Consider the following 13,805-nt stretch of genomic DNA (forward strand, 5'->3'; position numbering starts at 1 on the left):
CACCAGAGGCCTAGGTTAATAAGAGTCCTAGCCGAATACGCCGGTGGGGAGAAGTCCTTGTCTTGATCGCCAAGTCTTTGTGGAATCTTCCTTGTATGCGGCAACTGTCGGAACTGACCCATGAGTATACGGCCATGGGGGGCCTCGGCCCAATCTAATAGATCGGGAGACGACGTGGTGAGTACCCCCTAGTCCAGGACACCGTCACCCTCTCTCTCTCTCTATCCCCCCTCTCTTTCTCTATTTGCCTCTTTTTGTCCGTTCCTCGTTTGCTTGTGTGTTGGATTGCTTGCTTGTCACGATGGCTCAAGATAACACTAAATTGTGTGACTTTACCAATACCAACAACAATGATTTTATTAGCACTCCGATTGCTCCTCTTATCGATGCTGAATCTTGTGAAATTAATGCCGCTTTGTTGAATCTTGTCATGAAAGATCAATTCGTCGGCCTTGCTAGTGAAGATGCCGCTACTCATCTAAATAGCTTCGTTGATTTGTGTGATATGCAAAAGAAGAAAGATTTTGATAATGATATTGTTAAATTGAATCTATTTCCTTTTTCGCTTAGAGATCGTGCTAAAGCTTGGTTTTCGTCTTTGCCTAAAAATAGTATTGATTCTTGGAATAAGTGCAAAGATGCTTTTATCTCTAAGTATTTTTCCCCCCGCTAAGATTATCTCTCTTAGAAACGATATTATGAATTTTAAGCAACTTGATCATGAACATGTTGCACAAGCTTGGGAGAGGATGAAATTAATGATAGGTAATTGCCCTCCTCATGGTTTGAATTTGTGGATGATTATACAAAAAATTTATGCCGGATTGAATTTTGCTTCTAGAAATTTTTTAGATTCGGCCGCGGGAGGCACTTTTATGAAAATCACTTTAGGAGAAGCTACTAAACTCCTAGATAATACTATGGTTAATTATTCTCAATGGCACACTGAAAGATCCACTAATAAGAAAGTGCATGCGATAGAAGAAATTAATGTTTTGAGTGGAAAGATGGATGAACTTATGAAATTCTTTGCTAATAAAAGTGTTTCTTCTGATCCTAATGATATGCCTTTGTCTACTTTGATTGAGAATAATAATGAATCTATGGATGTGAATTTTGTTGGTAGGAATAATTTTGGTAACAACGCGTATAGAGGAAACTTTAATCCTAGGCCTTATCCTAGCAATTCCTCTAATAATTATGGTAATTCCTACAACAATTCTTATGGAAATTATAATAAGATGCCCTCTGATTTTGAATCTAATATTAAAGAATTTATTACTTCGCAAAAGAATTTCAATGCTTTGATTGAAGAGAAATTGCTTAAGATTGATGAGTTGGCTAGGAACGTTGATAGAATTTCTCTTGATGTTGATTCTTTGAAACTTAGATCTATTCCACCTAAGCATGATCTCAATGAGCCTCTGAAATCCATGAGAATTTCCATTGATGAGTGCAAAGAAAGAACCGCTAGGATGCGTGCTAAGAAAGATTGCTTTATAAAAGCGTGTTCTTCTAGTTTCCATGATAATAAAGATGAAGATCTAAAAGTTATTGATGTGTCCCCTATTAAATCTTTGTTTTTCAATATGAATCTTGATAATGATGGGACTGAATATGATCCACCCTTACCTAGACGGCGTTCCAAAAATTCGGAGTCTTTAGATCTTGATGCTAAAATTGTTAAAAGTGGGATTGAAGAAGTCAAAACTTTAAATAGTAATGAACCCACTATTTTGGATTTCAAGGAATTCAATTATGAGAATTGCTCTTTGATAGACTGTATTTCCTTGTTGCAATCTGTGCTAAATTCTCCTCATGCTTATAGTCAAAACAAAGCTTTTACCAAACATATCGTTGATGCTTTGATGCAATCTTATGAAGAAAAACTTGAGTTGGAAGTTTCTATCCCAAGAAAACTTTATGATGAGTGGGAACCTACTAGTAAAATTAATGCTTTATGTGATTTGGGTGCTAGTGTTTCCACTATTCCCAAAACTTTGTGCGATTTGCTAGGTTTCCGTGATTTTGATGATTGCTCTCTAAACTTGCACCTTGCGGATTCCACTATTAAGAAACCTATGGGAAGATTTAATGATGTTCTTATTGTTGCAAATAGGAACTATGTTCCCGTAGATTTTATTGTTCTTGACATATATTGCAATCCTTCATGTCCTATTATTCTCGGTAGACCTTTCCTTAGAACGATTGGTGCAATTATTGATATGAAGGAAGGAAATATTAGATTCCAATTTCCGTTAAGGAAAGGCATGTAACACTTTCCTAGAAATAAAATTAAATTACCTTATGAATCTATTATGAGAGCCACTTATGGATTGCCTACCAAAGATGGCAATACCTAGATCTATCCTTGCTTTTATGCCTAGCTAGGGGCGTTAAATGATAGCGCTTGTTGGGAGGCAACCCAATTTTATTTTTATTCCTTGCTTTTTGCTCCTGTTTAGTAATAAATAATTTATCTAGCCTCTGTTTTGGTTGTGTTTTTTGTGTTTAATTAGTGTTTGTGCCAAGTAGAACCGTTGGCAAGACTTGGTGAAAGTCTTGTTAATCTTGCTATAAAAAACAGAAACTTTAGTGCTCACGAGAACTGCTGCCATTTTTATTTGAAAAGTTATATTTAGTTAATTATTTTTTCAGATGATTAATAGATAAATTCCTCACGTCCAGCAATTTATTTTAGAATTTTTGGGGTTCCAGATCTTGTGCTAGCTACAGATTACTACAGACTGTTCTGTTTTTGACAGATTCTGTTTTTCGTGTGTTGTTTGCTTATTTTGATGAATCTATGGCTAGTAAAATAATTTATAAACCATAGAGAAGTTGGAATACAGTATGTTTAACACCAATATAAAAAAGAGAAAAATCCCAAATAAAAAAATGAGAGAAAAAGAGAGAAGGGACAATGCTACTATCCTTTTACCACACTTGTGCTTCAAAGTAGCACCATGATCTTCATGATAGAGAGTCTCCTATGATATCACTTTCATATACTAGTGGGAATTTTTCATTATAGAACTTGGCTTGCATATTCCAATGATGGGCTTCGTCAAAATGCCGCAGGTCTTCGTGAGCAAGCAAGTTGGATGCACACTCACTTAGTTTCTTTTGTTGAGCTTTCATATACTTATAGCTCTAGTGCATCCGTTGCATGGCAATCCCTACTCACTCACATTGATATCTATTAATGGGCATCTCCATAGCCCGTTGATACGCCTAGTTGATGTGAGACTATCTTCTCCCTTTTTGTCTTCTCCACAACCACCATTCTATTCCACATATAGTGCTATGTCCATGGCTCATGCTCATGTATTGCGTGAAGATTAAAAAAGTTTGAGAATGTCAAAAGTATGAAACAATTGCTTGGCTTGTCATCGGGGTTTTACATGATTTAAATACTTTGTGTGGTGAAGATAGAGCATAGCCAGACTATATGATTTTGTAGGGATAACTTTCTTTGGCCATGTTATTTTGAGAAGACATAATTGCTTAGTTAGTATGCTTGAAGTATTATTATTTTTTATATCAATATTAAACGTTTGTCTTGAATCTTTCGGATCTGAATATTCATACCACAATTAAGAAGAATTACATTGAAATTATGCCTAGTAGCATTCCGCATCAAAAATTTTGTTTTTATCATTTACCTACTCGAGGACGAGCAGGAATTAAGCTTGGGAATGCTTGATACGTCTCCAACGTATCTATAATTTTTGATTGCTCCATGCTATATTATCTTCTGTTTTGGACATTATTGGGCTTTATTATTCACTTTTATATTATTTTTGGGACTAACTTATTAACCGGAGGCCCCGCCCAGAATTGCTGTTTTTTTTGCCTATTTCAGGGTTTCACAGAAAAAGAATATCAAACGGAGTCCAAACGGAATGAAACCTCCGGGAACGTGATTTTTGGAACGAACAAGATCCAGGAGACTTGGACCCTACGTCAAGCAACCAATAGGGAAGCCACGAGGTAGGGGGCGCACCTACCCCCCCCCAGGCGCCCCCTCCACCCTCGTGGGCCCCCTGTTGCTGCACCGACGTACTCCTTCCTCCTATATATACCTACGTACCCCCAAACGATCAGATACGGAGCAAAAACCCTAATTCCACCGCTGTAACTTTCTGTATCCACGACATCCCATCTTGGGGCCTATTCCGGAGCTCCGCCGGAGGGGGCATCGATCACGGAGGGCTTCTACATCAACACCATAGCCTCTCCGATGATGTGTGAGTAGTTTACCTCAGACCTTCGGGTCCATAGTTATTAGCTAGATGGCTTCTTCTCTCTTTTTGGATCTCAATACAATGTCCTCCCCCTGTCTCGTGGAGATCTATTCGATGTAATCTTCTTTTGCGGTGTGTTTGTTGAGACCGATGAATTGTGGGTTTATGATCAAGTTTATCTATGAACAATATTTGGATCTTCTGAATTCTTTTATGTATGATTGGTTATCTTTGCAAGTCTCTTCGAATTATCAGTCTGGTTTGGCCTACTAGATTGATCTTTCTTGCAATGGGAGAAGTGCTTAGCTTTGGGTTCAATCTTGCGATGTCATTTCCCAGTGACAGTAGGGGCAGAAAGGCACGTATTGTATTGTTGCCATCGAGGATAACAAGATGGTTTTTTATCATATTGCATGAATTTATCCCTCTACATCATGTCATCTTGCTTAAGGCGTTACTCTATTCTTATGAACTTAATACTCTAGATGCATGTTGGATAGCGGTCGATGTGTGGAGTAATAGTAGTAGATGCAGGCAGTAGTCGGTCTACTTGTCTCAGACGTGATGCCTATATACATGATCATACCTAGATATTCTCATAACTATGCTCAATTCTGTCAATTGCTCAATAGTAATTTGTTCACCCACCGTAAAATACTTATGCTCTTGAGAGAAGCCACTAGTGAAACCTATGGCCCGCGGGTCTATCTTCCATCATATTAATCTTCCAACACTTAGTTATTTTCATTGCCTTTTATTTTACTTTGCATCTTTATCATAAAAATACGAAAAATATTATCTTATCATATCTATCAAATCTCACTCTCGTAAGTGACCGTGTAGGGATTGACAACCCCTTATCGCGTTGGTTGCGAGGATTTGTTTGTCTTGTGTAGGTGCGAGGGACTCGTGCGTAGCCTCCTACTGGATTGATACCTTCGTGAGGGAAATACTTATGCTACTTTGCTGTATCACCCTTTCCTTTTTAAGGGAAAACCAACGCAGTGCTCAAGAGGTAGCAACCACCGAGCCCAACCACCATCAGCCCCCTGAGACAAGATCACCAGCGCAAGATCCAGCAAAAGTGAACCAAACGAGAAAAGGAAGGGGCCTTCATATATGACGCCATAGGAACCACGGAAGTTGTCCACCGGCCCGCCGTCACCGCACCGTCCACATGTCTGAGGTCGCCAACCCACTCCCGCGAGCACCGCCAGCCGCGGAGACGGCATCGCTTCTACACGCGGGGTCATTGCCCTGGAGACCAAATTCCTCCTCCGAGAACGGAGCGATGAGATCCCCGCCACCACCTTCACTGGCGGCCACACGGGCTTTTGCCCGACAGCCTCCTCTGGTGGCAGTGAGGGAGATGAGGGGGAGAGGGGTGGCGGCACTGGGCGACCCTAGTTGCCTCCCATGTCGCCCCAGAGGACGACGCGGGGGAGGGGGCTATCATCTGTGTTTTCTCACAAGACATTATGTGACATCTAGACAATGGGGGGCTATCTTTTACTCCTTTTCCATCTAGACAAAGCATTGTAAATTTATAGCTTAGGAGTACTTTGTTACCTTTCTCTCCGGCTAATAGAAACGATTGGACTTAAAGTCGTATGGTGTTTAGACAGGATATGGAGTGTTGTCCTGACTAGTAGGACACTTGTATCTTATCCCTCCTATATAATGTTAGGGTAGACACAGGATATAATATATGCTGACATAATAGCACAATCACACAAGGGGACGACGACGTGTGTCGGTGCCTGGGTGGTCGGTGTGCAGTATTGTATAGAGGTATCAATGGCGAGGAACACCGTAGTCATGACCTAGATATTAACCGTGTTCGGTCAACCTCGGTAACAAATTTCGGTGCCATGCCTACTTGGTCATCCACAGGTAGATATGCGTCCCGGATTATTCTAACAAATGGTATTACATTTTTTTAGACAATATGGTATTACGTCGAGATCACGGTTTGTGTATCTAAAGGAACGCCACGAAGCTGAGAGGCCCAATAACTCGAGCCATGGTCCATGTATGTACTTGCGTGAGGTCGAAAGATGTTTGGATGCCATACAGTGGAAATCACAGAAGAATAGCGATCAAAATCGGCAGGAAGCAACTAGATATTGTTCGGACAAAAATTGATGTCAACGACTTGTCATAGTAATTGGGTCGGCAGATAAAACAGGAAAAAAAAATCATATTCATGCGCCCGAGCGTCAAGCCGTCACGCCTTCACTGAAGTGAAGCGAACCGAGCGACCGACATGAGTCGGCCCACTTGGAGCGAGGAACTGGTTTTGGGAGAAGATTCCTTGAACCGTTTTTTTTTTTTGGTTTTGTTTTGTTTTACAGGGTTTTCTGGTTTTCTTCATTATTTTTGTTTGTGTTTTCTATTTTCTTTTTATGCTTATTTCTTCCTTTTCTTTTCTTTTTCTTTTACTTTTTTACACAAATTCAAAATTTCCAAAAATGTACAGAATTTTCAAAACTCATTCGACTTTTCAGGAAATGTTTGAAATTCCAAATTTTGTTCACATATTTCAACTTTTATTCATGTTTTCAAATCTTGTTCATGTTTTACAAAAAGTTTGGAGTTCTATTTTTGTTCGCCATATTGAAGAAAAATGTTCATGCACATTGAAAAAAAATGTTCACCGTGTATTGAAAATGTTCATCATTTATAGAAATTTTGTTCAGCATGAATTTTAAAAACCTTCATCTTATATTTTTCTGCAAATGTTCATCGTTTATTTGAATAATGTGCATGGTATACTAAGAAAATGTTCATCGTATATTTTAAAAAATGGTTCATAGTTCAAAAAAATTGTTCAGATTTTTGATTTGTTAAATTTTTAAAAAATAATATTCGAGTTTTTACGATTTCAAAACATTCGTCGCATTTTGAAGAAATTTTGTTCACATTTTTACGAAGAAATGTTTAAAACGTTGAAAACCCCGGGATCATCCACTTTGGTTGGTACTTTAAGCATAGCGTTGCATTTCAGCATGGTCGGACCATAGCTAGGCTGGCCAGGGTTGCTAGGAAGCATCGCAAGGTTGGGATTTCGACCCATGCGCTTTTATTTTTTCGATTCGCTCGGCACTTGTGAATTGGGCCGGCCCAGTTGCGCTCCATATTTAGCGAGAGCTGCTCATTTTGACGCTCATAGTGGTCGAGCAGGAGCTCTCGTAAAACACGCTGATGGCCTCTATAAGAGATTGGTCGATCCAATCGATCAATGGCCTGGATGGCGTGTGCAGCCTAAGGCTGGCCAAAGGCAAGGGGGCGTATCTACGTTTTGCATGCCGCAAAGCCGGATGGTAGCCTACAGGGACTCCCTTCATGGTTCACTAGAGTGTATACAATGGTTTCTCTATACAGTTGATCTGATTCGATGCTTTTTCATGGTTTATTCTGGTTTTTAATGTTGGTTTCTCTTGTTTCCACAACGTTCATGACATATATATATATATATATATATATATATATATATATATATATATATATATATATATATATACACACACATATATTTGTGCATTAACAAATTATTCGTAACATCCAAAAAATGTTCACAAGTTTTAAAATTGTTCATGACCTAAAAAATATTTTAACCATTAAAAATGTTCATAACAATTTAACTAATATATATTGTGTGTTTGCAAAAATGATGGTAGAATATTAAAAATGTTCATGGTCCATTTAAAATTGTTTGCGGTTTAGTTTCTAAAAAGTTCATTGTCTATTAGAAAAATTGTTCACCATGTGCTTCGAAATGTTCACTATGTATTCAAAAAATGTTCATAACACATAAAAAATGTTCGAATGTTCATATGTCATCCCTTTTCTTTTTTTTCAACTTTTTTTTGCCTTTTGCTTTCTTTGTTACTTTCGATTATTCTTCCATATATTCTAAGTAGAGTATAATGCAAAACAACTCGCACGTAAAACATTTAAACAATGTTAAAGGCATATAGAAAAAAAAATCTATGTATATGAAAATTTTATAATGTATATGGAAAACAATGGACTCAAAAAAATATAAGGTTTCAAAAAAGTTATTTATGTTTTTGAAAAATGTTAAAGGTGTATAGAAAAATGTTTTCGATGTAGACGAAAAAATGTACAATGCGTACGAAAAAATAGACATAAAATATAAGTTTCAAAAATGTTAAATGTGCAAACATAGTTTTTCCTCATGTATACAAAAAATGTACAATGTTTATGGAAATAGTAGATGGAAACAATATATGTTTTAAATTTTTTTAATCATGTACTTGAAAAATGTAAATGTGTATGCATAAAATGTTCCTGATGTGTACACAAAAATATACAATGTTTACAGACAAAGTAGAAAACAAAAATATATGTTTAAAACTTATAATCATGTATTTTCAAAATGTTAAACGTGTAGATCATCTATTTCAAAAAGCTAAATGTATGTATAAATAATATTATGATGCTTAAAAAAGGTACAAATGAAAAAAAAGCAATAAAAACAAAGAAATAAAGAAAACTGAAGAAAGAAAGAATGAAAGAAAAGCACAAAAAACAGTGAAAACCGAGAAAGAAGAAAAGAAAAATGCAGAAAAAATAAATAAAAGTAAATACCAGTAAAAGCCGTGAAAGAAACGAAAACGGTGAAAAACTAAGAAAAACAGAAAAAATATAATACCTAAAGAAAGACATGAAGAAACAAAGATAAAAAATATTTGAATACCAAAGAAAACGAATAAATGAAACCCAAATGGGGTGTGCAGCCTAAGGCTGACCCAACGCAAGGGGGTGTGTCTGCGTTTCGCATGCCCCAAAGCCAGATGGTAGCCTATAGGGAATCCCTTCATGGTTCACTAGAGTGTGTATACAATGGTTTCTCTATACCGTGGATATGTTTTGATGCTTTTTTCATGGTTTATTCTGGTTTTTAATGTTGGTTTCTCTTGTTTCCACAATGTTCACGACATTTATATAATAATATTTGTGCATTAACAAATCATTCGTAAGATCCCACAAATGTTTCCAAAATGTTCAAATGCATTCAAAAATATTCATAACACATAAAAAATGTTAGAATGTTTTCAAAAAATTAATGTGCATTTACAAAATGTGTGTCATTTATTTAAAAAAATGTCAAATCTCCATTTAACAAATGTGTATAATAATTCAGATAATTGTTCAGCGTGTATATGAAAAACATGTATCTAAAAAATGTTCAATCTGTATACAAAAGAGGTTCAACCTGCATTAAAAAAAGTCAAGATGCATTTGAAAAATAGAAAAGGCAGACATAAAACTAAACCAGAAAAGAAAATCAATAAAAACCAGTAAATGGAGAGAAAAATAAAAGTGGGTCACAAACTTCCCAAAACTGGGGTATGCACTGTAGGTTTCAAAACCAATGATACGGCAGGGCCATTAGAATGAGCGCTTGAGGCTAAGTAGTCTTTGTCTTGGAGTAAGTGACTTCATGCATATGTGAAGGCAAAGTAGTCGGTGCAGCTGCCACGTTGATATTGGGTTTTGCTATGTATCACTAAGGCTGATACATGTGCTGGGTGTGTCGCTCATGTTTCGCACTAGCGCCGCTCTGGTTAGGCAGGCCCATGCCTACCTACCGCGCTTGTCTCAAATGAAAAAATACCAACGAGTATAGAAGCTATAGTTTGCCGCGAGGCCTTGTGTCTGGCGAGAGACATGAACATGCAGAAGGGAGTTGTTGCCTCGGAGTGTTCTGAAGTTGTTTGTGCCATAAAGGAAGGAAGCAAAGGATTGCATGCTATGATCATCAAGGAAATCCAAAAGCTTGTACATTCTGTTAGTGATCTCATGTTTAGGCATGAGAGAAGGGAAGATAATGTTAATGCGCATTACATTTATCACCAAGTTGTTATGTCTGGCTTTTGGAGCCCCCGGGCTATGTAAGAACTTATATCTTGAATGGATAAATGAGCTCGGGTGTTCTTCTATAAAACAACCCAATCAAGACAAAAACATAGAGATGTGTACCTAAGAAAAAAACCGTGTACACAGGCACTAAATAATCCTTTTTCTTTTCAAAGCATCAAAGTGAATTTTGGGTAAAAGGCTAATATTTTTCAAGTAAAAATTATAATATAAATTTACAGAAAAATTAATTACTATGCGCACATTTGTAAATGTTCATGATTTTTTTAGTACAAAAAATATCGAGAATTTGAAAATTGTTCAAAAGTTCCAAAACTATTCAGTATTTCAGGAATATTCACGAGATCAAAAATGGTTGTGGATTAAAAAATGTCGCGAGTTTGGAAAAAATGTACATGGGTTTTCAAAATGTTCGAGAAATTTATAATGTTCACGAATATGAAAAATTCTTCACGAGTACAAAAACAATTGTGGATTAAACAATGGTAGAATATGAAAATATTCACCAGTTAAAAAATGTTCATGATCAGTGAATACATATCCCATGCTGCTTGGTCCTGGTATCTAGACTTGTTTCTTGATCCTTCACTATTACTTTGGGTTTCTAGACAGGAGAAGACCGACTTGGACCAGGACCTACGAGCATTTCTACAGACCATATCTTTCTATAATTTCCATCTACCTACGATGCAATGCATTTTGAGTAGGGATAATTATACCAACCCTTAAATTATCCATATATTCTAGGTAGTAACTAAGTATATACTACTATGCCTATCAGTAGGAACTCTTCTATCATAAACTGGACTACCCTTGTGTTTTCTAATTGTTCGCAAATTCAACAATGTTCTTGAGTATGAAAAAATTTCCAGAGCTTAAAAAAATGTTCACTGATAGAAAAAAAATTCATGACTTCAAACAAATGTTTGTCGATTCAAAATTATTGTGAGTTCAAAATATTTCGTGATTTGGAAAATATTGGAAAATGAAAATGGTTCATATGTTGAAATGTTTCAATAATTGTTCACAAAAATTAAATAAATATGCACGAATTTGAGAAAATATTCGCGAGTTGAAAAACTCTTTCGGAGTTCCAATCAACTTCATGAATTCATACAATGTTCATGGATATAATGAAAAGCATCATGACTTAAAGAAAATTATTGCAGATTCAAAAAATGTTCGCTATTTCAAATAATATTCATGAACTCAAATCATATTTGTAAGTTTTAAGATGTATTTAATTCTAAATAAGAGAAAGAAAAGATGAAGAAGTAAGAGAAAAAGTTCAAGAAAAATACCAACTATAGAAGAAACTGAAAGAAAAGAGACAAAAAGAAACAAAACGCAACCCCCCAAAAAACGAAGGTAAAAAGAGGAAAAACCCCAGCCTTGAGGCTTACTAAAACCGGATGATAAGCTACTAAAACCACTCTGAAAACTAGCTACCAGAGCACGGAGCAATTTGTGAGCAATTAATGGGTGGTCGACGTGTTGTGTTATAGTGGTGTCAATGAGGAGGAACGTCCGTAGTCACGCCCCAAATATTAACTATGTTTGATGAACCTCCTTACCAAATTCCGAATGCCATGTCTTGTGTCATTGTTGTGTCCTCCATAGACCGATATGCATATCGAATTTAGTAGTATCATGAGCAAAGTTACGTGGGGTGCTTATCTAAAGGAACACACAACGGAGTGGAGATGGCCAATAACTCAAGCCATCGTTAAACACGTAAGTACTTGCGCGAGGTCAAAAGAGGTTTGGATGGCGTACAATGGAAGTCGCCGCGAAAAAGCGTTCGGAATCGGCAAGAAGCAGCTAAAAATTGTTCGGACAAAAATCAATATTGAGGAGTTGTTGTTGTGATCAGGTCAGCAGGAAAACACATAGATGTCGGCCGTGAGAAGTTGTTGATCTAATCGATCAGTGGCCTAAATGGGGTGCTCGGGCTGGGCCAGGCAAGGGGGCATGTCTCTAGGTTTCGCATCCAGCAAGCTGCTGTATGGTGCGCTTGAGACTCCCTTTATTTGTTTTGATTCGGCTCACTAGAGTGTGTATACGATGGTTTCTCTATAACGTTGATTTTATTATGTGCTTTTTTCCTAGGATTATTAAGGTTTTAAATGTTAGTTATCTCTTGTTTCCACCATGTTCAAGACATCTATATAATAATTTTTCTTGGGTTATAAAATTATTCGTACCATCCAATGAATGTTCACACATTTAAAAAAATATTCAACTCGTTAAAAAAATCAGGGCATTTAAAATATCCATAACATTTTAACTAATCTTTATTATGTGTTATTAAAAAATGATCATCACATATTAAAAAATGTTCATGGTATATTTAAAATTGTTGGTCGTGTATTTAAAAAGCAAAATTTATCATCTATTTGAAAAAATTACACAACATGTGTTTCAAAATGTTCAACATCTATCAAAACAACGTTAATAATGTATTAAAACAGGTTCATAACACCTACAAATTATTTACATGATTTAAATATATATCATCATGCGTTCACAAAAAAATGTTTGTGTATTTAATTTTTCCAATGTGCATTTGATAAATGATCAACATATTTCTCAAAATATTGTTAGTGTGTGTTTCATGAAAGTTTAATTTGTATACAAAAATAGGTTCAACCTATAATAAAAAATAAATTTCTATTTCAAAAAGGCAAATAAACACATAAAAGACAAAACTTAAGAGGAAATCGATAAAAACAACTAAAAGAACACAAAAAAGGGTAAGAAACTTCCCCAAAATAATAACCTATAATATAAACAAATGATTACCAGTTAAAAAATGTTTGGGAATTCAAAACAAAAATCACGAATATGAAAAAACTTTCCTGAGTTCAAAAATTATTGGGCAATAGGAATAAATGTTCATGAATTCAAAAAAGTATTTTCAAGTTCCAGAAAATGCCCGCAAACTAAACAGATGGTGAAGGACTAAGAAAATGGTTGAGAATATGAAATAAAATGTTTAGGAGTTGAATAATTGTTCCCAAATTGAACAATGTTTGTGAGTATGAGAAAATTTCCATGACATAAAATATTTTTACTGATAGAAAAAAATGATGAGTTCAAAAAAATGTTTGTGGATTTGAAATTATTGTGAGTTTCAAAATATTTCATGATTTGGAAAAATATTGGAAAAAAAAAGAAAATGGTTCATATGTTGAAATGTTTAAATAATTGTTAAAAAAATTAAAAAATATGCACGAATTCGAGTTAAAAAAATCTTTAGTTGTTCCAATGAACTTTTTGAATTCATACAATGTTCATGGATATAAAGAAAAACTTCATGAGTTCAAGAAAATCATTGCATATTCAAAAAATGTTCGCTATTTGAAATAATATTCATGAACTCAAATCATATTTTTAAGTTTAAAAATGTATATAATTTTAAAGAAGAGAAAGAGAAGGTGAAGAAGTAAGACAGAAAGTTCAACAAAAATACTAATCATAAAGAAACTGAAAGAAAAGAGACAAAAAGAAAAAATAACTGAAACCCCCCAAAAAACAAAACAGGGCGCAGGTAAAAAAAGGAAGAAACCTAGCCGTTCAAAACGTTCAGAAAATTCAGGACATTGAAAATCTCCATAACATTTTAGCTAATCTTTATCGTGTGTTTACAAA

The sequence above is a fragment of the Triticum urartu genome, chromosome 2A (assembly GCF_056163025.1).
Source record: "Triticum urartu cultivar PI428250 chromosome 2A, HENAU_Tu73, whole genome shotgun sequence".
NCBI classification, from domain to species: domain Eukaryota; kingdom Viridiplantae; phylum Streptophyta; class Magnoliopsida; order Poales; family Poaceae; genus Triticum; species Triticum urartu.